Source organism: Ranitomeya variabilis, chromosome 4, assembly GCF_051348905.1.
Source record: "Ranitomeya variabilis isolate aRanVar5 chromosome 4, aRanVar5.hap1, whole genome shotgun sequence".
In the NCBI taxonomy this organism is placed as follows: Eukaryota; Metazoa; Chordata; class Amphibia; order Anura; family Dendrobatidae; genus Ranitomeya; species Ranitomeya variabilis.
The window spans coordinates 133711341-133737472 of NC_135235.1; the positions used below are offsets into that span (position 1 = coordinate 133711341).

The window sequence follows — 26132 nt, forward strand, 5'->3', positions numbered from 1 at the left end:
GAAGCAAATGGACTTCCTATAAAGCAGCTGAGCACTATCCTCCTACTAAATGTCAGGATTTACTTGTTCCTAATGATGACAAAGAATATTCTAATAAAATTAGTAAAATAAACACATTACTTAACTGTGTGCACATTTTCTCACTCAAGTAGAAAGCTGAAGAGGAACATTGTGCAGGCCATAAAAAAATCAAAAGACAGCACAAGATGTGAAAGCTCCGCCAGCAGAACTGCCATTACACTGGGGCTCATTAATTATTGGGAGCGACTTGGCTGATTCCTACAATCTAAATCATCAAGATTGATTTTCCTCAGATATCCTTCTGCAGACCGAGCAAGACTATATTCCTGGTTATCTCTCCTAAAAAGCCATGTGCTGAAGTAAACCTATACTTTAGATAAATATGTTAAACTTACCAGGAGAATGTAGGAGAGGGAGAGTAAAAAAAGAGACGTAGAAATCAGAAGACAATTTCCCGATGGCTTCCACATTCTAACGTGTTTGTCGTAATGACAATAGTAAATGTTGTGGTCTAGCCATATAAAGCCAATAAGCGATTTCTTGCAATAAACAATGGGCTTACAATTAGGAAGAATAACCGCACTTTGGCTTTTCCGACATTTTTTCCCCTTGTCTTTCATAACTTCAGAGCTGAGTTGCTAAATTCAGCCAAAGGAGCGTAGACCACATCTTGTCACAGAGACCAGAACTGTGCTTCATCCATAGCTCTGGAATTTGGCCATCTGCCTGTTTCTTTCATTCCCACTCCCTGAACTGTACTGAAATAGAAATGGAAGGATTTTCCTTCTGCATCTCCCAAGTTTTCTGCTTCATCCAGGGTTCAGCAGAGGACAGGAAATTATCCTCCCAATAATGTCCCTTCTTGATAGAAGCAATCATGCCATGATTTTTATGTGTCTTTCTCTGAACATCTCCTTAATATGTTAACATCTGCTGAATCCAGCAGAACTCTGCATATGGAAGTACTTAGCTATGTATGCTGGGCTGCCGGTGACGTGATTTTATGAATCAGTCTGAAATCATTTACAAAAAGAGAAGCCAGTGACATATGTATTCCCAGCCACAGTAACTAACACCCTTATTTAAAGAAGTTGTGGGATATTATGAAAAAAAGTCCGATTTTTTTTCCCCCGAAGAACAGATACTATTATTTATGAGCATACAAGAAAATAGTGAATACAGAATCGGAAAGCTCAAAAAACATGTCTCTTAATTAGATCATAAAACATATAGAAAAACAGATAAAGAAGTGAGTCATCCAGTGGATGAACAAATCAGGAGACAAGTGTAGTAAATAATAGAGCTAACACTATGGGACAATGGGACCCCCAAAAATAGATGATAGTCATTTATAGCAAGACAGATATGCCAAAGGATGCGGACTTAAAGAAATATGTGTCATATAATCATAATAAGTGCCGAAATTAATGAACTATTTCATAAGATGTATGAATCCTACAATATTAAATACATGAAAAGAGAAAAAGAAAGCTCAATGTCAGGACGGGGTATAAAGCTCACATTAACAAATAGTAAATAGAGAAGATCAATGATATGTGACGACATAACGAATAATGTCTCCTGGTGGCGTGGCACTAAACCTATTGAGCATTTCGGTGCTGTGCCTTTGCTGTGTACGCCAACATATCAGACTATCCTCATCTTCAAAATCTAAAAATTAAGAAGACGAAAACCTACAATTCCCTTCCACCACCTCGCTGAGATATGACCAGCTACTCTCACCTACTATCTCCTTTCTCATTATACTATTTCTTATTTCATTTGTATATCTTTAAAACATTCTCTAACCTTGCATTAACAGCAATTCCCTAAAACATTTGCATCGTTGGACTAAATCATATAAAACGTAACAAAAAAAAATTGTAAAATAATCTAGTTTAAATTGTGTCAATTTTAAGACAAATTGGTAAATGAAATCAAACAAACCCATTTTCTGGCAGAAAAAAACTAACAAAAAAGAAAAACTTTTACCATTATTGATTTAGGATGAGAAAGGGTCAAGAGAGTATGCAGCAGAAGATCCCGTCTTCCCAGGATTGATAGAAGCAGGGAATGCCTGGAGTCTACTGAGGAAGCCTTGATGGCTAGGACTCCTGTTTGCTCTGATCTGTTCCGGGGAGGTTTTCAGTCCCTTGCTTGTTTATTTTGGGTGACATTCCTCTCCAGCTGTGTTTTTCCCCCTGGTCACTGGTCACTACATTTGCTTCTATTGTCCAGTAAAGGACATGAATTCAGGAGGTGAGAGGCAAGCAATGAAACGGGCCATAAAGCATTGCCAGTGTAAATCTGACTGTTTTGGGTTTTAGGAGTCAAAATTTCAACAAAAGATTAAGAAATTGCGTGTTTACGTTAAACCTGTGTCTTGCATTTCTAAAAGTGCTTATTATTCCTGGGCATTGGTGTCTTTTTCTCACAAATTATTTGTTCAATACACCATTACTGATATATTTCCATTGTAAGTAAGAATTCTTTTGGACTGCAAGGCATAGGTCAGGCCAATAATAGAGATGATCTGTGCATCTATCAGTAAAAGTGATGGTGGACCAGTAAAAAGAAAACACAGCAGCACTCTGTAAGGGCCTAGATATATGAAAGTATTGCAAGCATTAAATCTAAGCTGGATTGTTATTCAATACGATGTACTTACAAAAATGAAGGTTCTTAGTACATAAATTGGCCAATTCATGTGTGCCCATCAACCACGGCAATGTGACACTTATCTGATGGAGCCTATCCTACTGGACATGCCACTTTCATATCCTACTGAACATGCCACTTTCTTAAATGTAGACGTTTTAGCCCGAGAGTGGCATGTTCAGTTGGATATGAAAGTGGCATATCCAGAAGGATAGTACCCATCGGAGAAGTGTTACCTTGCCATGGTTGATGGGCATACATGAATTGGCCAATTTATGCACTAAGAACATAAGTGCATCTTATTGAGTAACAATACAGCTTAGATTTAATGCTTGCAGTATTTTCATATATCTTGGCCCTTTCAGAGTGCTGCTGTGCTTATTTTTTATACATCATGCAGTCATTGCAGATTACACCTGTTCACATTAAGAAGGTGCTGGTTGGGTTTATTACTACAGATGGCGGAGCAGTGTGTGATATTTTTGGATTGGTGAAACTTTATTTATCAGCAATATTCATCCTCACACTTCCTTCATATTATTAACTCACCCATAACAACTAATCCCTTACACAATGGATAGGTGTAAAGTGCCTGGTGGAATGTCTGACCACATGTAACCTCAGAAAATCTATAGTCCATCATCCTATTCAAACAGTTGAATCCAGAGCTTGGCTGTTTAAACTGTTGCTCTATGTAAACGCCTTAAAGACGATATACAAATTTATGATTAGCACAGGGATTAGGTGAAGGATAAACCCTGACGCTAGGAAATAGGATGCTCTGACCTCAAGATAGGAGTGTGTACATAGGGCAGTCTTTAGGTTCACACCTGTGTGTTCTGCTCAGTAGGTCAGGGTCTTTTCAGGACTAGGACCAAGAATTTAGTAGGGGAAGTTCCTGAGATTAGGATTTTGCACAATATAGTTGAGCTCAATATAAAACAAGGGCATAGTGCAATATTCCTAAAAATATTCCTGACCGGGCAATGGAGCAATAATATCAGACTGATCTCTTATTAATAATACTATTCAAGCTAACCATTGTGATAATAGCATACTTTGGTATAGCTCTGGGATGTTATAGACACAAAAAAAAATTACCAATGCTGCCGTGTTATAGATTATCATGTGTGGCATGGATAGGATGACGGATGCCAACACATATGGGTGGTTTAACCCTGTATTAGTATCCATACTATGACCCTGATATGTGTAGCAGGGCTATAGTGGATAGACTGTGCATAGCACTATGGATTGTTAAATTAATTTTATTTAGCAATGATAAAGGTTATATTTATTGTGTTCGTCCACCTCAGTCAGTGAATGCGTTATCAGTTAGTGGAATTTTTGGAGTTCTCTAGGTCGTCACTCAGTGATGTCGCAGCATAATCATCTATTCTGTGGATAGGTGATAACTTAGTATGGTAGACCCATCCCTTAAAATTAAAACTAATTTCCATACAGAAGGGAGACACTCTTGACATCTCCTAAGATTATGCTTTCATAAATCATACAACGTATGATTCAAATCTGGTTTGCACAATGCCAAATATTGGCAACCTTTTAAATGGAACTTGTCAGAAACTTTACCCTTTCATAACCATAAATTCCACTAGGTAACCCTTTAAAACAAAAGTTCACCACTTTTATGACCTCAAAGTGCTTCTTCATTAGAGAGAAATTGCATATTGAAGTTCAGCCTGGAAGTGTAAAGGAGAGTGATGATGCCCTTACAGCTCCTTAGTAGTGATGAGCGAGCATGCTCCCCACTACTCGGAGCTCGCTGAGTATTTCTGGGGTTGCTCGGTGGGAGTTTGGTTCCCTGCTCAGCATGTTTGGTGCTCATTAGAGAGCCAATGAACATGCAGGGATTGTCTGCCACACACTGTAATGCCATAGCCATGTTGGTTGTGGCGTTACAGTGATTGGCTGGCTGCACAGCGTCGTCAGGGCCACAACTTTTGACGTATATATACGTCATAGGTCGTGAAGGGGTTAAATGGATACAAAGTCATATTGATGGTTTTGGGGGGGATGGGTAAAAGTTTCCAACAGGTTCTGTTAAGTAATATAAGCTCCATGATATGGGTGTTGATTAGTGATGAGCGAATGTGCTCGGATAACGTCTTATCTGAGCATGCTCGGGTGTTATCAGAGTATCTCGGGAGTGCTCATATATTATGTTTGAGTCCCCGCAGCTGCATGATTTACGGCTGCTCGACAGCCAGAACACACGCAGGGATTGCCTGTTTGTTAGGGAATCCTCACATGTGTTCAAGCTGTCTAACAGCCGCAAATCATGCAGCCACATAATATACCAGCACGCCCGAGATACTCCTGTAACACCCGAGCATGATCAGATAAGATATTATCCGAGCATGTTCGCTCATCACTAGTGTCGATCAGTTTACAATTGGTTCCTAAGTGAAATTACATGGTCAGTTTTGAACAGTGGTTTAACGTGAAACTTGTAGGCCACAATACAAAATCTAAAAGAGAATCCACAACTATCACAAGCCTTTAATAGTACTGGACTTGCCATATCGGCCAAATGAACCTTTTGGGTCCCCTAGGCTCCAGGGTTTGGGTGCGATTGCAACAACTGCACCTATTATAGTTATGCCCCTGGTTTTGAAATTTTGTTTTTTTTTATACTTTGTCACTTTTGCATCCTTTGTTGGATGACACAGTTGTACTTGGCCACATGCTATAACCTGCACGGTGTGCATTAGGCTATCGGTGATACAGTTGTACTCGGCCACATGCTAGTTCCTGCACTGTGTGCATTATGCTATGAGTAGTGTCCCTCCATCGTAAACATTCCTCTTTACAAGTATGTGATAAAAAAGAAGCATCATTAGGCATAAAACAATAAACAGGAGGTAAGAATTAGCCTACACTGTGATAACAACACACAGCTGTGCCCCCCAACTATTGTGGTCACTCATGTGTCACTATGTCTATTTTCTCAGATAAAGATACCAAGAACATGTATTGTGTGACTAATCCTGGATTCTCCATGTGTACACCCGCCAATTAGTCACACATATTTGATGTGTTCAGCTGAGTGACCACACACAGTACAGCCTTCAATCTAGGATTTAGCAAATGAGCTACTATCACCCAGGTCATAAACTTTATTATAGCTTAACAAAAGACCCTTTGCTTTCTCCAAGGAAATGTATCATAAGAAAGTGACGTCAGTTTTTAACTAAAGTTTTTTTTAAAGATTATTTTTGGTGAGTCTTTTCATTTTAATGCCACTATCCTGCAATCTTGCTTTTTTACTCTGACCACTGAGGCTCATACAAGGCTAAGCTTCCTGTTATGTACTTATCACTTTTCATCATCCATCTCATTACCAGCACAGGCAGGTGTCAATGACAACTGGTACAAATATATTGTTAATGAAGGATATCACGCTTGATAATAGGCGACAGTCACAGCTCCCTTCTTCCCCCTCTCTGCACACAGGAAGGTAACTTTACAATAATTGAGCTGGCGGGAAGGATAATGTTGGCTTTACACAAGACATATATTGAATGGGTTGATTTTGACCTCCAAAACTGATATAAAAAAATAAAAAGAAAGTTGTATTTCAACTGTTGAATGGTTTTGCTCTAGGGAACATAAGGTGCCTCCAGTGGAATCTGGCAGTGGCTTACTCACTTCTTAAAGCCCCCATATAGTTTCCGAATTAGTGTACAGCACTGAAGAATATGTTGGTGGCCTATAAATAATTGCAGATCATTACACAGTAATAAATACATTTTAAACATACTAACCAGTAAGGGTCCTTTTAGACCACCCGATTTTGTTGCTTTAAATGACTGCAAATTGGTAAATATTTACTGATCACTAGCTTGTACGCACTTTAATATTTCTTTGTAAAGAAGGGGTTGTCCTAGTGGTGGACAACCCCTTTAAGCCTCAACTCTACGGGCTTGATTCATTGTTGCATTTGTACCTGTTTTATGATGACTTTTTTTTGTAGTTTATGCCTTTTTTTGTTTGCACAAAATTAATCTTCCATTTGCACCTTTTTTTACATCCACTTCATGTGTTCACTTGGATTTTTTTTAGATTGCCACTGTGGGCGATTTTTAGTGCTTCCATTTGTTTTCACTTTGGTTTTTTTTGCGACTCTTCAAAAAGTTGCTAAATTTGTCTTAAATGTAATCCTGTCCCTCTCGCCCAAATGCCCTGGAGTGATTTTATGTTTATCAGCATTTTTTTAATCAATTTTTGGGACATTTTGCAAAATGTGCGACTATTTGCTCTAAGAGGTTGCAACAATAGTAAAAGGCAGAAAAAAATGACCATTTTTTACTTTTCATCAAAATTTGTAAAATGTGTGCAATATTTTGATGAATTTGGCATAAAAAACATCAAGACATACTTAAAGATAAAAAACAAAACAAAAGAGACTTAAAAAAAATGCAAATGATGAATTTAGCCCAATACCACTGCACGACCATCTCTACTCTCACCTACTGTATCCTCACCCATCCCTTGCAGACTATGATTCCTTCTCTACCAGTCGGTCACTTGCATTGTTTAAGATTATTGTACTTATTTGTATTATACATGCCCCTTTTCACATGTAAAGTGCCATGGAATAAATGGCGCTATAATAATGATAATAATGTGCTCTCTGCTTGACACTAGGTGTGTGGTGCCATTTTTTGTGCAGTCGGCCATCCCAAAAAGTATTCTGCTTCAAATCAACATCTGTAAAGGCTTTAAAGTTTAACCCCTTAGTAAATTTAGGCCGATATGTTTTGTGTTTATTTATAAAAAATATCAGAAATTTGACAAAAATGGAAAGAAAATAATAATTTTCAAATTTTGAATGATTATCTCTTTGATCCAGATGGTCATACCATAGCAAAACATTAATAAATAACATTTATCTCACGTCTCCTTTACATCAGCACCATTTGTAAAATGTTATTTTATTTTGTTAGCATTTTAGGAGGTTTAAAAATGTAGCAGTAATTTTTCATTTTTTCATGTAAATTTACAAAATTATTTTTTTAGGGACCTATCCATGTTTGAAGTGACTTTAGGGGTCCTATACATTGGAAAACGCCCAAAACTGATACCATTTTAAAAACAGCACCCCTCGACTTATGAAAATTTGCAGTCATTTAGGTTATTAACCCTTCAGGTGATTTTCAGGAATGAATGCAAAGTGACATGACAGAATTAAAAAGTTATTTTTACCACCTAAATGTCACTGAGTTTTGAACAGGCCACTGTAGCCGGCAGACTCTAAGGCCGCTATTTGGTCGTGAATTGCCATGACAAACATCAGGACCACACGATCGTGATCTCAGGGTGCCGATGGGGATAAAGAGGGAGCCCCCACACTCTTTTAAACATTTATATGATATAGTCATTATTGACAGCAGCATCTAAGGGGTTAAACAGATATGGACGGTGACAACACTGATCGCTAGTTGTCAGCTATAGTGTACAGCCAACAGCTGCTGGATTGTCACCTGTATGGGAAAGCTAGTCTCTTATATCTCAGGTCAGTTAAAAGACGTATTGACGGTCATTAAGAAGTTAAAACTTTCCAAAAGAATTGGTGTGTGGTGTAATGGAACTGTTACATATAGTATTACACATAAGAGCTATATGTTGTTATGTAATAGAGACAGGAATAATTACAGAGTAATCATATATACAGAATACTGACATACAGTAATATCTTTATTCTGATGTAATGCCTCAAATTAAAAAAATATGGTAAAGCTATATACAACTGCTTCTCACAAAATTAGAATATCATCAAAAAGTTACTTTATTTCAGTTCTTCAATACAAAAAGTTAAACTCATATATTATATTGTCATTACAAACAGAGTGATCTATTTCAAGCGTTTATTTCTGTTAATGTTGATGATTATGGCTTACAGCCAATCAAAACCCCAAAGTTGTTATCTCAGTAAATTAAAATAATTAACAAAAAACACCTGCAAAGGCTTCCTAATCATTTAAAAAGGTTCCTTAGTCTGTTTCAGTAGGCTCCACAATCATGGGGAAGACTGTTGACTTGACATACAATATGTTCAGAAGGCAGTCATTGACACACTCCACAAGGACGGGAAGCCACAAAAGATTATTGCTAAAGAAGCTGGCTTTTCACAGAGTGCTGTATCCAAGCATATTAATGGAAAGTGAGTGGACGGAAAAAGTGTAGTAGAAAAAGGTGCACAAGCAACCGGGATAACCGCAGCCTTGAAAGGATTGTTAAGAAAAGGCCATTCAAAAATTTGAGGGAGATTGACAAGCAGTGGACTGCTGCTGGAGTCATTGCTTCAAGAATCAGCACAGATAGACATATCCAGGACATGGGCTTCAAGTGTCGTATTCCTTGTGTCAAGCCACTCATGACCAATAGACAATGCCAGAAGCATCTTACCTGAGCCAAGGAGAAAAAGAACTGGACTGATGCTCAGTGGTCCAAGGTGTTTGCATTTCATTTGGAAATCAAGGTCCCAGAGTCTGGAGGAACAGTGGAGAGGCACACAATCCAAGCTGCTTGAGGTCTAGTGTGAAGTTTCCACAATCAGTGATGGTTTGGTGAGCAATGTCATCTACTGTGTAAGTCCATTCTGTTTTATCAATACCAAAGTCAGCGCAGCCATCTACCAGGAAATTTTAGAGTACTTCATGCTTCCCTCTGCTGACAAGCTTTTTGGAGATGGAAATTTCATTCTCCAGCAGGACTTGGCACCTGTCCATACAACCAAATGTACCTATACCTGATTTAAAAACACCAGTATCACTGTGCTTGATTGGCCAGCAAACTCGCCTGACCTTAACCCCATAGAGAATCTATGGGGTATTGTCAAGAGGAAGAAGAGAGACACCAGACCCTACAATGCAGACGAGCTGAAGGCTGCTATCAGAGCAACCTGGGCTTCCAGTGCCACAGGCTGATCACCTCCATGCCACGCTGCATTGTTGCAGTAATTGATGCAAAAGGAACCCCGATCAAGTATTGACTACATTTTCTAAACATTTCTGCAGCGCCCCAGAGTCCTGGTCGTTGCAGTACTGTGGCTCCGCCACTAAGGGGAGCTATGGCACGTCCGATGGCACTGAAGGAGTTCATCTGACCAGGTATCACAGACACCAATACATTTCACAGTCGGGGGTCCAGGGGGAGCTAAGGGTTCTATTCATTAGGCCACTCCCCACCATTGTGGGTAAACTGGGGGTCAGGCAGGAAGTTAGTGGAGAAAGCTGACTGGATTGGAACCAGGCAACACCTTGTGGCAGGGGGTGTTGTGGGAGAAGATTCGGTAGGGTTCCTGTCAGGGGTGGGATCCTGACAGAGGCCTGGCTACAAGAAGGAATGTAACGGGACCGTGCCTGCTCAGCATAGCGGCGGTGCCCAAGGAAGGATTAGAAGCGAGATAGATTGTGCTGAGTGAGAAACGAGATCAAAGCAAGAAGGAGAATACCAGTAGGAGTCGTGCTGTGAGACCGAGGCAACATCCTACTGAGGCGCACAACCGGCGGCCGGAACGCCGAGGGAGTATTACAATATTCAGCTTCAGGCAATACTCTAAACCAACGGCAGGACAGTCAGTCTAAGGCGGGCTGTCTCACCCAAATCACCTATGCAGTCTTGGGGGGCAACTTGTGGAGAGGGGCGACTCTAGGGTCCCGGAAGAGCTCCGAGCCTACCCGTCATACGGGTGCCGTCCTAACCGCAACATCAGGGAGGGACGGAGGATTAGCAGAACATCATTTAATCGAGTTGTGAGGGAACTTAAGAAACGGACACAACAGTTGTGGGGACTTTCCGTAAGCACAGCAGGGAAGGACCGCAACACCTAGCGCTAGAAGGAAGGCACAGATTTCCACCTGTTAAGAGAACTCTGGAGGTGCCATTGGACCGGCCGGACTTGCGCAGCCTGGTTATCTGGATTCCGGACTGAGGACCCAGAGATCTTCAGTAAAGAGGTAAAGAGACTGCAACCTGGTGTCCTCGTTATTTACTGCACCGCACCACCACCACCACTACCACCATTCATATCATATATTCACTGTACGCCCCTCGGCAGGGTCACGGACCGGGCCTGGCCACCGTGACAACCCCAGAGCAGAGACTCAGAGGCCCGGTACCGGGTACCCCTCGGCCCTGCGGCAGTGGGGGCGCTACAACTTGGCGTCACGAACAGGATCTACTTAAGCCTGAAGAATCAGGTCATGTGTGCCTTGGAACTGTGATTTATTGTGCTTGGACTTTACTTTATTGCAAAGACTGTGCTGTGCCACTTGCCGCCAAAATCCGCCGCCATTACAGCGCCGAGGAGAGCGCAGGAGAAGAAGAGGGGCGTGAAGTGGGCGTAGACAAGCTGGAGACCGCGAAAGACAATGGCCGCCCAATCTAAATATTTCTGCACCGTGAGGACGTGTCCGTCAGCAGCAGAGATCCGCCTCCTGATTCTCAATGGTGGGCGGAGACAGCGGAAACGAAACCGCCCACAAAGGAGAGAGCGGGAAAAGAACCAGGAAGCGACTCACGTGGAGGACGCCATGGCCAGCAGCTCAGAACCCGAATGTGGGGTAGAAGCAGAAGTCTCCCCCAACTACCTGGACGAGTACTGCAGCCAATTCTCCGCGGACAGCGCTGATCTGTTGCAGGCTGAGATGGGGGACCTGATCCACCAGCTCCTTCAGCTAAACACGGAGGCCCAGGCTCCGCACCAGGTGGCGCTGGAAGAAGGTCCTCTGACATCGGATCCTGTACCACTACCGGAATTGTTGCTGGGATCCTCGCCGACACCGCCAGCGGAACCTGCCGCGGAGGAGGAACCTGCATCGGCTGGTGAGTCCGTCGACCCTGTCCCGCCAGCAGAGGACTTGTTAATAGGCCCCGTCGCGGCACCCCCTCTCCCTGGGACCCATAGACTCCAACGCCTGTTACCATGGGAGGAGGCAACGGGCATGGAACACCGCCTGAAGGCCCCGATCGTGCCAACCACCCTGTTGTGTGAGACCCGTGCGGAGCGCACGGTATGCCGCTGGGTGAACCCAGGATTTAACCTTATGGGGTTCCCCGGGGTGAAAACACAGGAAGGGGAGATGGTGCAGGCCCTGAGCTGGGAGGAATACCAGGCCCAGCTGGAACAGCAGTGGAAGGAGAATAAAAAGGTGTACCAGGCCGGGCGGGAGGCCTACCATCAGAAAGACCTGGCGGTCAAGGACCGAACCCGCAAGGACCCCACCGCTCACCAGGCCCCGCGCAGGCAGGGCATCATCACCACCTTCAAGCTCCGTGGAGGCTGGGGCTTCATCAAAGAGCCGGGCCTGTATGCGGAGGTGTTTGTAAACTGAAGGGATGTTGAGTCGCATCTCAGAGAGGGCCACCCAGACCGGGATCTCTACCCGGGGGATGAAGTCTCGTACACCAGGCACTTTGGGGAAAAGGGTTGGTTTGCCCTGAATGTCCGCAAGAGGCAGAACCCTGTGACCCCCCCGGTTAAGGTGCCAGTGAAGCTGACCCCTGTAGCAAAGGTGCCCCCTTGTGGTCAGCCCATGGTCATTGCCAGGACCACTGAGATCACTCCAACGTGCACTATGGTCAAGACCACAACGTGCAGCATCGTCACTTCAACCACCATCGTGGCCAAGGAGGCGCCTCCTCAGGCGGGTGGTGCTTCTGCTGCTCCAGCATCGAAGACAGTGGGTACACAAACCCCCAGATGGGACAGTACTCCACCTTACGCAGTGCCAGGTGGTGGGCAATATCCTAAGGGGTTGCCTCCGCCGGTGCTGCCCCCTGATTGGTTTAAGTAAGATCTTAAAACTCTGAATATGTAAATAGTTCTTTAAACTGTTTTCTGCTATGTTGCTGCTAAACCCGTTGAGGGTTAACTCTTAAAGGGATCCCTTTGTTGACCCGGGATCCCTATTGTTTTGTTTGCTTTTCCTACCTTCCCCTATTATCAGGAACTGCCGCCATCATGAACAGTGCATGATATAAACTGCTTGTAAATAGTTTGCACCTTATTAAAGGTGCTCCCTACTGGTTTTTCTTAAAGAGAGACTCTTTGCGAAGATACCGCACCGGAGCTTTTGCTGAGTATGGACTGGTAGCTTGAGAAGATGTGCTACCTCATAAAGACTTGGTCCCCTCTTAAAGGGGATGTTCACATATTGTGCTGATGAACCGTATTGCCTTAAGACAGTTGGGTGGCAATAATGTCTTGGAAAGAGAAAGCAATAATGTTGATATGAACACGTTAAATGTACCTAATTAGTTAAATGTGAAAAGTGTTTGATAATGTTGATGGAAGAATGAGGACAGGAAGTGAACCCGTAGGGGTTAGTGGTGAGTCCTCTTAGGAGCCAGATAGAGATGGCTCAGTGATTTCAAACTGAAGGTAAATGTTATGATCTATACTGTGTATAGTAGTTGAAAAGGCAGTAGGCCCGGGCTGAAAGGGGCGGTCCTGTAAAGAAAGGAGAGGCAGTAGGTCTGGAGCCGTTAGGACAGGCGGTCCTGCAGATTTAAAGAAGGGGAATGAAGTTAATTGCCTTATAGTGTGTTATAAGAAGTTCTTTAGTGGATTCAGAGTGTACATCCTTAAAGGCAACGTTGGATTAATGTCTAAAATTTTTGCACTTAGTAGAATACCCGGTTGGGTAAAGAGAGTTATTTATAGAAAAGTTATTTAAAAGTATTTAACCATGTTTGTAACGTTCAAGTGTCCTCACCTCCCATAAAGGGAAGCTCTGTTCAAGTATACTTATTGTTATTGCACTCAACAAAATTGTATGTCTTTTTGCTAACCTGTATTGTTGTTTTCTTCCCAGTCCAGGAGTACTGGATTTAACCGGGGGGAGTGCAGCGCCCCAGAGTCCTGGTCGTTGCAGTACTGTGGCTCCACCACTAAGGGGAGCTATGGTACGTCCGATGGCACTGAAGGAGTTCATCTGACCAGGTATCACAGACACCAATACATTTCACAGTCGGGCCTCCAGGGGGAGCTAAGGGTTCTATTCATTAGGCCACTCCCCACCATTGTGGGTAAACTGGGGGTCAGGCAGGAAGTTAGTGGAGAAAGCTGACTGGATTGGAACCAGGCAACACCTTGTGGCAGGGGGTGCTGTGGGAGAAGATTCGGTAGGGTTCCTGTCAGGGGTGGGATCCTGACAGAGGCCTGGCTACAAGAAGGAATGTAACGGGACCGTGCCTGCTCAGCATAGCGGCGGTGCCCAAGGAAGGATTAGAAGCGAGATAGATTGTGCTGAGTGAGAAACAAGATCAAAGCAAGAAGGAGAATACCAGTAGGAGTCGTGCTGTGAGACCGAGGCAACATCCTACTGAGGCGCACAACCGGCGGCCGGAACGCCGAGGGAGTATTACAATATTCAGCTTCAGGCTATACTCTAAACCAACGGCAGGACAGTCAGTCTAAGGCGGGCTGTCTCACCCAAATCACCTATGCAGTCTTGGGGGGCAACTTGTGGAGAGGGGCGACTCTAGGGTCCCGGAAGAGCTCCGAGCCTACCCGTCATATGGGTGCTGTCCTAACAGCAACATCAGGGAGAGACGAAGGATTAGCAGAACATCATCTAATCGAGTTGTGAGGGAACTTAAGAAACGGACACAACAGTTGTGGGGACTTTCCGTAAGCACAGCAGGGAAGGACCGCAACACCTAGCGCTAGAAGGAAGGCACAGATTTCTACCTGTTAAGAGAACTCTGGAGGTGCCATTGGACCGGCCGGACTTGCACAGCCTGGTTATCTGGATTCCGGACTGAGGACCCAGAGATCTTCAGTAAAGAGTTAAAGCGACTGCAACCTGGTGTCCTCGTTATTTACTGCACCGCACCACCACCACCACTACCACCATTCATATCATATATTCACTGTACGCCCCTCGGCAGGGTCACGGACCGGGCCTGGCCACCGTGACAACCCCAGAGCCGAGACTCAGAGGCCCGGTACCGGGTACCCCTCGGCCCTGCGGCAGTGGGGGCGCTACATTTCAGTAAGCCAACATTTTGGATTTTAAAATCATTTTTCAAGTTAGTGTTATAAAGTATTCTAATTTACTGAGATAATGACTTTTGGGTTTTCATTGGCTGTAAGCCATAATTTGTTTTTTTATTTATTTTACTCTCTTATATAGCGCCATTAATTCCACAATCATTAATGACACTGTCCCCATTGGGGCTCACAATCTAGAATCCCTATCAGTATGTCTTTGGAATGTGGGAGGAAACTGGAGAATCCGGAGGAAACCCACGCAAATTACGGGGAGAACATACAAACTCCTTGGAGATGTTGTCCTTGGTGGGATTTGAACCCATGACCCCAGCACTGCAAGACTACAGTGTTATTCAACAATAACAGAAATAAACACTTGAAATAGATCACTCTGTTTGTAATGACGCTATATGAGTTTCACTTTTTGCATTGAAGAACTGAAATAAATTAACTTTTTAATGATATTTAATTTTGTAAGAAGCACTTGTAAAACAGATAGAGAAGTATCTGTGCACATCTGCTTTAGAGACGCTGGCTTTAAACATTATTCTACTGTCAAAAAATGAAAACTATGATGTAACCAGATGTCTCCTATTATAAGTCAATAGGATCTGTCAGGTGCAGGTGGTATCCGTCATGTCCAAATGCAAACCACAACTCAAGTGTAAACAGAGCCATATTCAAACAACATTCTTTAAATGAAGGTTGCTGATATTTTGATAAGCTTGTCTCCACACCCTTGTCGGAATTAAGTTATTAAGCTATTTGAAACTGAATGAGCCTTTATGACATAGTACATGTGAAGACGTTTTCCATTTTCATGGACGTTAATTATTTCCATTTGCGATGCTTTTCAGAACAAATATACATACACTGAGCTAGCCACATATAATGACACCCACAGTCCCAAGTATTTGGTGACTTTTTTTTACATCAGTATTTGTAAGCCAAAATCAGGAGGGGAACAGTCAGAGGAAAAGTATTTAGGGTGCAGACTGACCGTATAACTCGAGCGAGGATCGCATTGCATTCCTGGGACTGTCTGTCTGCTCTTCTGACCTGAGCTTGACAGCTGCACAGAAATGCATCATGCTGTGTAGCTCAGGACAGGAGTGGTGCCAAGCCAGTCTGTGCATTGAGATGCACACGTGAGTAGTATGGCTGTCTGTCTGTGCCCTTATAGAAATATGTCACCACTTCTGCATTTTTTCCCCAGTCATAGTTTTGGCTTTCAAATACTGAGGTAAAAAACTGACCAAATACTCAAAGTGTAAACGTGGCCTTATAGTCTCCATACACATTAGATTCATGTCGACTGAACCCATTTTCAGTGGGGCCAGAAGATCATTTAATAGGGATGTCAGTCTCCTGACAGATGATGTCAAAGGAAAGAAGTATTGATAATATTAAATTTCATTGGCTCTCAGCTATCCCTAGTGAAAATACATGCACGCTCATCTGGACAGAGCATACATGTGTACAGTGGATCAGGAGAGATAGCTGTCAGATGAATGAGTGTCCAGCCAACCGATATCTATGTGTGTGCACCATCAACTGCTTCCGCCTAAGTGTAAAATGAGCAAACACATAGAATGGTTTTACAGTGTAAATGGAAATAGTAGAATAAATATACTGTAATTATCTGTTGATTTATTGAACTTAGTATAAAATCTACTGTGCAGGGAGCATTGTTGGCTCCTTTACCTGTGCTGTTCACAGATCCGGTCTGTTAGTGAAATTCAGCCCAGGCAAGTAATAGCACACAGGCCCTTGCTGCCCTTCGCTAATCCAAATGAGGGTCTTTATTCTAAATATTACTACACCTGGAGGAAATAAAGGTTTACTACAAGACCTATATTACCAATTGTACCACTATATAAGATTCAATAATACCGCTACACCATGACTACATGATACCACCACATAGTGACAGAATACAATTAAAAAGGTTGCATGCTCCTGAGTGGATCTTCTGCAAGCAGTAGTGCAGCCTAACAAATCCCACCAACGTGTAATACACACACCATTGGGTTTCACCTGAGCTTGTCAGTTCCAACAGATGTCATGGGATGGCGGTATGTGATTTACATTCTTGTGATTATGAGCTGACTACAGTCTCAGCCGCTTCGCTCAGTGATCTGCACAAAACTGCACTTGTGCAAATCGCATCCTCGAGATCATATGACAACTGCTCTAACCAGATATAACACACTGTTAGGATTCAACAAGCTGCAATGGTTGCAAGAAATATACACCAGTGCATAACCAAATATTACCAGCATATACAGCAGTGATAATACCGCCATACTGATAATCAATCAAATCCACTAGGAGTGGACTGATATCATGGCCATACAGTGACCAAATAATGGTAATATCGGTTTTAAAACAGTGCTCCGCAGATCATATATGTGTGTACTGTACACGATTTCACCTGTGTTGTGCTCACTGACTGTAGTCAATCATTTTCCCTTTTTTTTCATTTTCCCTTTTTTTTCAATTCATTCCAGACTACCATGAACACTAATTCCATCCATAATGCATCTGTGCAAAATGTAATAGACATCTTTTGGCTTACTACTTTTTTAGAACCATCTTCACATTCCTCTTCCTCTACACAAACCATATAGTGCTATAAACAGTGCACTAGACAGTAATAAAGCCCCATCTATGCCCTTACACAGTAAGAATGCTCCCTCTGTATCTCATCATTGTAATAATATCGCCTTGTTCCTCCTTATAATAATAATCCCCCATGCCTCCTTTAATATTTATCCCCCCTGTGCTTTGTTATAATAATAATGATCCTGTACCTCCATATTATAATAATAATGTCCCTTTGTTTTTGATAATAATACCCCTATGCTTCCCTATAATCTTAATGATCCCTCATTGTGCCTCCTTATAATGAATGATGCTCCCCATCCAACCATACGCAGTATGGTCACCATAGACATCATACACAGTATGATGGCCTCCAATGTAAATTCCCTTATACACAACATGATTTCAACCACAGCTCCTCATACGCAGTATGATGTTCCTCACAACCCCCTGTACACAGTATGATGTACTACATAGTACATTCCCCTGTACACAGTATAAAGATACACACCCCCATACACATTATTATGCTCCTAAAGTTCCCTATCCATAGCTTTCCTATACAAAGTATGGAGCCCCATAGCACCCTATATATAGTAAACAGTGCCTTCCCCCCTCCCACCAGACCCGTAATGACAACAAAGACAGGCCTAGATGGGTTGAACAGGTCAGTCACAGTTTATTAATTTGGCAAGCAGAGAGAGGCAATTACATTTCAGAACGGGCTCATTGCCAAAGGCCCTGTCTGCAACCGACAGGCGAGCTGGCCACGTAGGATCTTGCAAATGGCCTACACTTCCACCACGGAGGATCATGTGAATGACCTACACATGACTCTGACCTCCACCCATCAGGATTAGGGCCTGTTCAACTCCGTCCTGCAAGCCTGATAAAAAATATGTTGTGCCCAATGTCTGTGAGACGAATACTCACAGTATGTTGGCCCACAGCCCCTATACAGTTTGATGTTCCCACAGTACATTTCCTCATACACAATATGGCACCCTTTTGGCTCCCTTTAATCCTAATCATCCCTCATTGTGTCTACTTATAATGATGCTCCAAAACCCACCATATGCAGTATGGTCACCATAACAGCCTATGCACATTATGATGGACCCCACTGCATATTCCCCTCTACACAGTACGATTTCCACCACAGCCTCCATATGCAGTATGATGTTCCCCACAGTCCCCTTAGACATAGTATGATGTCCTACATAGTACGTACCCCTATGCACCGTATGAAGCCACAAAGCCCCCATACACAGTATGTTGCCCCACAGAACCCCATTCAGATGCCCACCAGCTCCCTATACATACAGTAGCTCTCCTATACAAAGTATGATGCCCCATAGCCCCTTATTTAGGGTATTATGGCCCAAAGCCCCCTATGCACAGTGTGTTGGCCCACAGAGTATGATGTCTGCACAGTCCATTTCCCACTGCTCAGTATGATGTCCCCACAGTACATTCTTTCATACACAGTATGGCACTCCCACAGCCCTCCATACACAGAATGATGCTCCATATTTCCTTATACTCAGCATGATGACATATGACCCCTAAACACACAGTATTAGGGTCTATAGCCTCCATGAAGTATGATGTCTCATAGCCCCATACAAAGAATGATGCCCTATATCCTCCTATACAGTGATGACCCATACCCTCATATACACAGTATAATACTCCTAAGCCCTTCTATAGGTGGTATGACACCCATTAGCCACACATATGCAGTATAATGGCCTATAAACCCACCTATGCCCAGTATAATGCTGATACTCACCTACCCCTGGTTCCCCATCCACTGCCACAGCATAATGCACTGCTGTCTCTCTGCTCCACTACAGCTGTTAACAATATAAGATGCTTGTATTGTTACAAGTTTTTCAAGCCAATGCGGCCCACTGCCAAACCATCCCATCTGGCATATGCCAGATTTTCCTGATGGTCAATCCGGCCCTTGCTGCCAAGGATTAGCATTCAGATATTTGTAGAGTATTGAATTCATTTAGTCACTGCCCATTCTGGTCACACAAAGAAATCCCCAATTATATAAATCATTTGTTATTTTCAAGCAAGTGCAGCAATTGGCTTCTGTACATTCTAGAAATATTGTATACATGCTCAAAACATGAGCAGAATCCAAATCAGATCATTTCTTAAGCTTGCTATACACGAGATAGCTGCAGCCAACAGTCATTTCTCCCTCTTATGCATGAGCCATCTTCTGGACCAAGCGTTCATGTGTTTTCAATGTGAAGGCAAGAGAAAGATACTGCCAGATACTTCTGGCATCGAATTTGTCCCCCTAAAATCGAAAGGATTGGGTGTTCAAATTCCAGCTGCCCGACTATCCTCTCCCTCGATATCACCTCTGGATCAACATGTTAGGGATGTTAGGTTAGGCTATCGGTTGGACTAGATGGACTTAAAGTCTTCCTTCAACCTTAATAACTAGGTTACTATGTTACCTGTTGGAGGAGAGTTAAAAGGCCCTCCATACACATTAGATGGTGAGCTGGTCTCATCAAATTCGACAGGTTGGCCAATTTTCATTTGATGTCAATGGGGACCTTGAACGAGTTGTCCCTTTTTGAAAAGTTTTGGCTGCAATCTTAGTTTGCTGTAAGAAAATACCAAAATGCTTTTTACTTACCATCCTTGGATCCAGCCCTGGTTCTCCTGCACTGCTTGAGTCTCTGTTGTTTGGCTGCAGTGGTGACATCCCATTGACAGCACTGCAGCCAATCATTGGGCTCAGCTGCTTGAGCCATCTACTGTATATCGGCGTTATGTATCGCTGCAATCTATATACAATGAATGGAGCAGCACCGGATATGATACACAGTGCTGGACCCAGAGAGAGAATAAAGTGCAGTTTGTCTTTTTCCAACAAACTGAGCCAGCAAGCAAAAGTTTTCTGAAAAGGGACAGGTCCTTTAAGTCTTAAGTCTTTGGTTTGTGATGAAATCTGTTTCATGCAGAAACTCTAGAATGTAAATGTAGAAACCGTCTATACAGTAAGCACAGGTAATGCAATTCTACATGAAGTTGTATAGCTGCATTAATAACATAAATGGAGATTTACATAACACCATACAAACATTATGTTCTGTGGCTTACAACAGACTCATCAAGGTAAGGGATTTCCTGTCGGACTAGTTTCCTTTAGTCATCATGCGCTGAGCGTGCCACTGTACAGTGCTTCTGTATCGCAGCAGATTAGGAGGTTTCCCCTGCAGCGATGATTTTTCCTCTAATATGCAATAGCATAGAACATGCCAATTTTTTTTCTTGGAATTCTTTGGGGGCCTGCTCTACCTATGTATATTTCTGCTTTAAAGCGGAAACATAAAATGATAAGGTAGAGTGCCCACTGGCCTCTATGGATACCTATCCGAGCCCCCCATCTCTTATGTAATGCAGATATGATTACGAACTCTACATTTTAAACATGAAATACAATTATTTTCAGGACTACTATTTTTTTTATTGAAAATGAACACTTTGCTAGGTAAAGCGATCCTGCCATCAGTTTTTTGCTATGTAATATGACAGACAAAACCGAAGATAGAAACAAAATGAACATATTCTCCGCTATAAGTAATAAGCAATAGAACATATAAATAACATACGGTTCTTACAAAACACTGTTTTTGATTTAAAAAAAAAGAGTAAAAGCCATCCCACCAGCGTCAAGATGAACCCAGTCGGGAAGGTCCTAACTTCTAGTATTAAAACCTTATCATGTGTCAAAAATGCCCTCAGAATGAATCAGGGCCAAGCAGGACTGGGGCCCAACTATGGACACCCAGTAATGGAAAGCTATCTTAGGTTTTGTCTGTTTAATGGCCAGTATTAACCTTTGCATGTATACCAACTTATATTCCAGGTTAATTCTTTTTGTTTTGCTTTAGGTTTTTGCACTGAGAGCATGCACGGGGGTGATCTCCTATATTTTAAGCTAAGCATTATGTTTATATAGCTTCCAACAGATGGGTGTCCACAGTTGGGCCTCGGTCCTGCTCGGCTCTTATTCACATTGAGGTAAGTTTTGACACATAAGGTTTTAATTCTAGAGGTTAGGACTGTCCCAACTGGGAACACCTTGACGCTGTTGGATGGCTTTTACACTTTTTTTAAAGCACTATTGCTTTTTACTTACTTATAGCAGGGTACATGTTCATTTAGTTTCTATTTTAGGTATTGTGTGTTTAGTGGCCAGTGTGAACATGCTCCTACACATTGTATGTATTCCAACTTACATTACAGTTCATTTCTTTGAGATTTGCTTTATGCGATCTGACAGCAACATAATGCAGGAACCAATTCCAGCGATATATCACTTATGTTGCAGTATGTTACATCCATGAGAGAATCAGTTTTAATTACTATAGATCTAGCAAGGCTCGGAATGCTGAGCCCTGTGCAAACCCACCCACATCACTGATTGGCAGCTTTCCGAGTACATTGTATATTGATAGAAAACTAATCAGTGCTGGGAGTGAGGTTGGACTAGGAAGCATGAGGGCAGCTTGTCCTGTAGTGATAATCTCCTGCTGATAAAGCACTGATTTTATTGAAACAGCAAAGCACAGTGCAGTAAGTGGCACACCAGGGGCTCTCCAAACATGACATGACGTCTGCTATTATGCCAGCAAATTTTACATTCAAAAAGTCAAACGGCGCTCCTTCCCTTCCAAGCCCTGCCGTGTGCCCAAACAGTAGATTTCCCCCACATATGGGGTATCGGCATGCTCAGGAGAAATTGCAAAACAAAACGTATGGTCCATTTTGTCATGTTACCCTTGCGAAAATTAAAAAAATAGATCTAAAGGAAAATTTTTGTGAAAGATATGTCCAGGAGGAGAAAGAAGCAGATTTCTCTAATAACATATCACACAAAGTTGCTTATTTTCATGTATACTAAAGATTTCTGAAAAAACTAAACAAAAGTTACTCCATAAGAAAACTCTTCTATTAGAGTGTGACACAAGATGAGGGAGTTGTATCCATTAATGAGTCTCTCTACTTTTTTTTTATTTTTAACTGTTGTCAAGTGCAATTACACATTGCAAAGGATCACACCAGAGAGATCACTGAGAATCCCTCTTCTGCCACCAAATGTGAAGAACCCGAACCTCACCACCCTGCCTGATATCAGTATATCAGCGAGATCACGTGGTATTGTCTCCTCACTTGCACCAATGTAATGTTTCTCACCCCCTGGGGACATGTAAAGATATCATGACATAGTTTTACACAGGCAACCCCTGTCCACATGGGTCCAGGAAGGCACAGGGAGTGAGAGGAGGTAGCCCACACAGTCACTGACATGGCACCACACTCGCCCACAACCCTGACAGGCTGAGAGCCCCCTTTCACTAGCCCTAGTGAAACAGAAATTTATTAGCCTAGTAGAACTAACACCATTTCCTCGTTCGATATAAGCTTGGTCCATTAACGGGAATTATATCTGGCAGAAACCAGCCCCGGTAGCATGGAAGATTATACCGAGAAACAGACGTGTGGATTCATGGATCAAGATAAAAGAGCAGCCGTTTAATTATACTGTATATTTAATTGCCTTAAGGGCACACTAGAAACTACACTATATACACAATGGTTCTATATAGATATATATAATGGTCAGATATTATTATTATTATTATTATTATTTATTTATATAGCACCATTAATTCCATGGTGCTGTACATGAGACGGGGTTACATCAAAATACAAATATCACTTACAGTAAACAAAACTAACAATGACAGCCTGATACAGAGGGGAGATGACCCTGCCCTTGCGGGCTTACATTCTACAGGATTGTGGGGAGGGAGACAGTAGGTCGGGGGTTGCAGTAGCTCTGATGATGTTGAGGTGGCCGTGTGGTCATTACAGGTTGTAAGCTTCTTTGAAGAGGTGGATTTTCAGGTTCCGTTTGAAGGATCCAAATGTGGTGGATAACCGGACATGTTGGGGCATAGAATTCCAGATGATGGGTGATATTCAGGAGAAGTCTTGGAGGCGATTGGGTGAGGAGCGAATAAGCGTGGAGGAGAGAAAGAGGTCTGGGGAGGACCGGAGATTAACTGAGGGAAGATATTGAGAGGTTAGTATGGAAATATACGGAGGAGAAAGGTTATGGATGGCTTTGTATGTCAGTGTTAGTAGTTTAAACTGGTTACGCTGGGAAATTGGGAGCCAAAATACTTTTTTCCACCATAATTTGCTAAATAAATCTTGTCAAATCAGACAAGTCGATTTTCTGGATTTGTTTTCTCAATTTTGACTCTCATAGTTGTGGGTGGTCTACCTATGATGTCAATTACAGACCTCTCTCATGTTTTTAAGTGGGAGAACTTGCACAATTGGTGGCTAACTAAATACTTTTTTTCCCTACTGTATCTCCCAATGTTGTGAGGCTAGAACGGATTGAAACCCTGGAAGGTGTACGGTCTGGTCTGGGGATCTCGGAAACATACACAATGCACAGCCAGGACGTACTGTATAGTATCTCCATAACTCCACATGAAATTATAGCTAACTTAACAAATAAATTTTGTCAGCATGGTATCCACATGGCCAGCAAACCTTTTGCTGCACTGAACTGGTCAAGGTGTGAGATCTGTCACTCACAGTTTTTTGACTCTGGACCCACCCTGCTGCTACTGTGTTCTGTTACAACTGCACACTATAGGGGTTATTACAATCTCATGCCAAATATGATACAAATAATTGACATGGAATGATATCTCCAATATTCATCACACACATGGTGATCAGATAAGGAAGTGTAAAAAAAAAGGGACTCCGTGTAAAATCGTGAGTTGACGTGTCTGTCAACCCTGGAAGTACGGTAAATGTTAGAAAGCTCTAACATGAAGACAACAGCTACATTATTATTATTATTTATTTATATAGCACCATTAATTCCATGGTGCTGTACATGTGAAAAGGGGTTACATACAGGGTTATAGATATCGTTAACAGTAAACAAATTTACAATGACAGACTGGTACAGAGGGGAGAGGACAACATGAATGTTGGATTAATATTTTCCATTCTAACCTTTCATGCAGAAGCCAATACCTGTCCAAACAGAATAACCTGGGATATGCAATTAATAAGTACCGTAATTAACAGAAACATGTATTTTGAGCATAAGATTACTTATCTGATATCCACATTGTTTATCTGTAGACCATGTGCATGTGCCAGATCTGTTTGAAGTTGTGACCTCCTTATAGCTTTGTGTGTCAGAATATTGCGTTATATGCAGGTCCGTATGTTACAGATATAAAATACCTCTTGTGGATGCCACCAATTTTAGTAAAACTGAGGTAATACAGTAAGCTCCAAAGATATCTAATTGTGCCCTATTACAGCTTCATGAAAGATAAAGAGGTAGTTCAACACTAACACTGATTTTATCCTAAATTTCTACGTAATGTAATAATCTAATTGCTTTTCTAATATACTTTAATTAAAAAATTCCTTACCATTCCCTCTCTACTCTACAGCTTTATTTTTTTTTCTGCTTCTTCTTTATTGATGCTTTCTTTGAGAATCCAACGGTGCATTTTTTTGTAGGTTTTGGATACTCAAACGAGACATTGTTAGGGGCAGAGGCTGTGGTCACTGCCACAACCTTTGCCCCCACCCTGAAACAAAGCGACATCTGCTTTAGGGGCCGGGCTAGTTTCTGCTCTACTGAGCATGTGCAGTTGTCTCTTCCCGACTCTGATGAGAAGTGATGAGTCGGCAATAGAGCGCATTATAAATAAATAAATAATCTTTATTTTTATATAGCGCTAACGTATTCCACAGCACTTTACAGTTTGCACACAATCTAGAATCCCTATCAGTATGTTTTTGGAATGTGGGAGGAAACCGGAGTGCCCTGAGGAAACCCATGCAAACTCCTTGCAGATGTTGTCCTTGGTGGGATTTGAACCCAGGACCCCAGCACTGCAAGGCTATCCACTGAGCCACCATGCTGCCCCATTAATATGCATTGTAAGGAGATAATCTAGTAAGCAGGAAAAGAAGAGATCTGCCCTGCCCCCAAAACCAATGTAACTTTCAGGGGTAAGGCTGGTCTCTGCTGCTCATCCAAACCAAATGTCATCAAACAGAAAGTTGGTCCCAAAAAAAATAAAGCAGTTAGATTACAGAGGGAATTGCAGGTTTTTTTTAAGTAAGGTATTGGGGAAAAGTAATTGGATCATTACATCAAATACACAGACATTTAGGATTAAATCAGTGTTAGTTTTGGACCACCCCTTTAATTATACGAATATCTTTTATAAAACATTGGGGGATATGTATCATGCAAAATGGAGCTGACTGTGTAATATTTATCACAGCTGCCTACATGGCCTGTTCATTTATTAGCCAGGCATTTTGTCTTCCTTTCTCCCAGATCCAGCTTTGTAGAAAATATAGTACAATAGGGCCCATGCTTTCCCACCCATATAACACCACCATACCATAATATGGTGCAAAAGCAACACTGCCAAAGACAACTCACGTAAAAACACCATGTAATGCCTAGATAATATTGCTATATATAACATGCATACTACAACTTAAAGCCTCAAATGATAAACAGTATCCAAATATTACTCCCGTGAAAAGCCCACTTAATGTTGCCGAAGAGTTCCCAGAATGCTATTTAATTTGAAAATAAAACCACCGTACACCGCTAAGCAATACTAACTTATTATAGTTTGCACCTGTGTACTAGCATACAATATGAAACAAGATGGGTGGCAAGTGCCCTGATTGCTCTTCTATAACAATCGTTGGCCAC

The 26132-nt window shown here is 42.2% G+C and overlaps 1 protein-coding gene across 1 annotated transcript in view; it reads right to left on the minus strand.

Moving 5' to 3' along the window:
* CHST3 (carbohydrate sulfotransferase 3) overlaps nt 1-26132 on the minus strand; it is a 180588-nt gene that overhangs the window by 133218 nt on the left and 21238 nt on the right. The gene's annotated exons all lie outside the window — the stretch shown is intronic.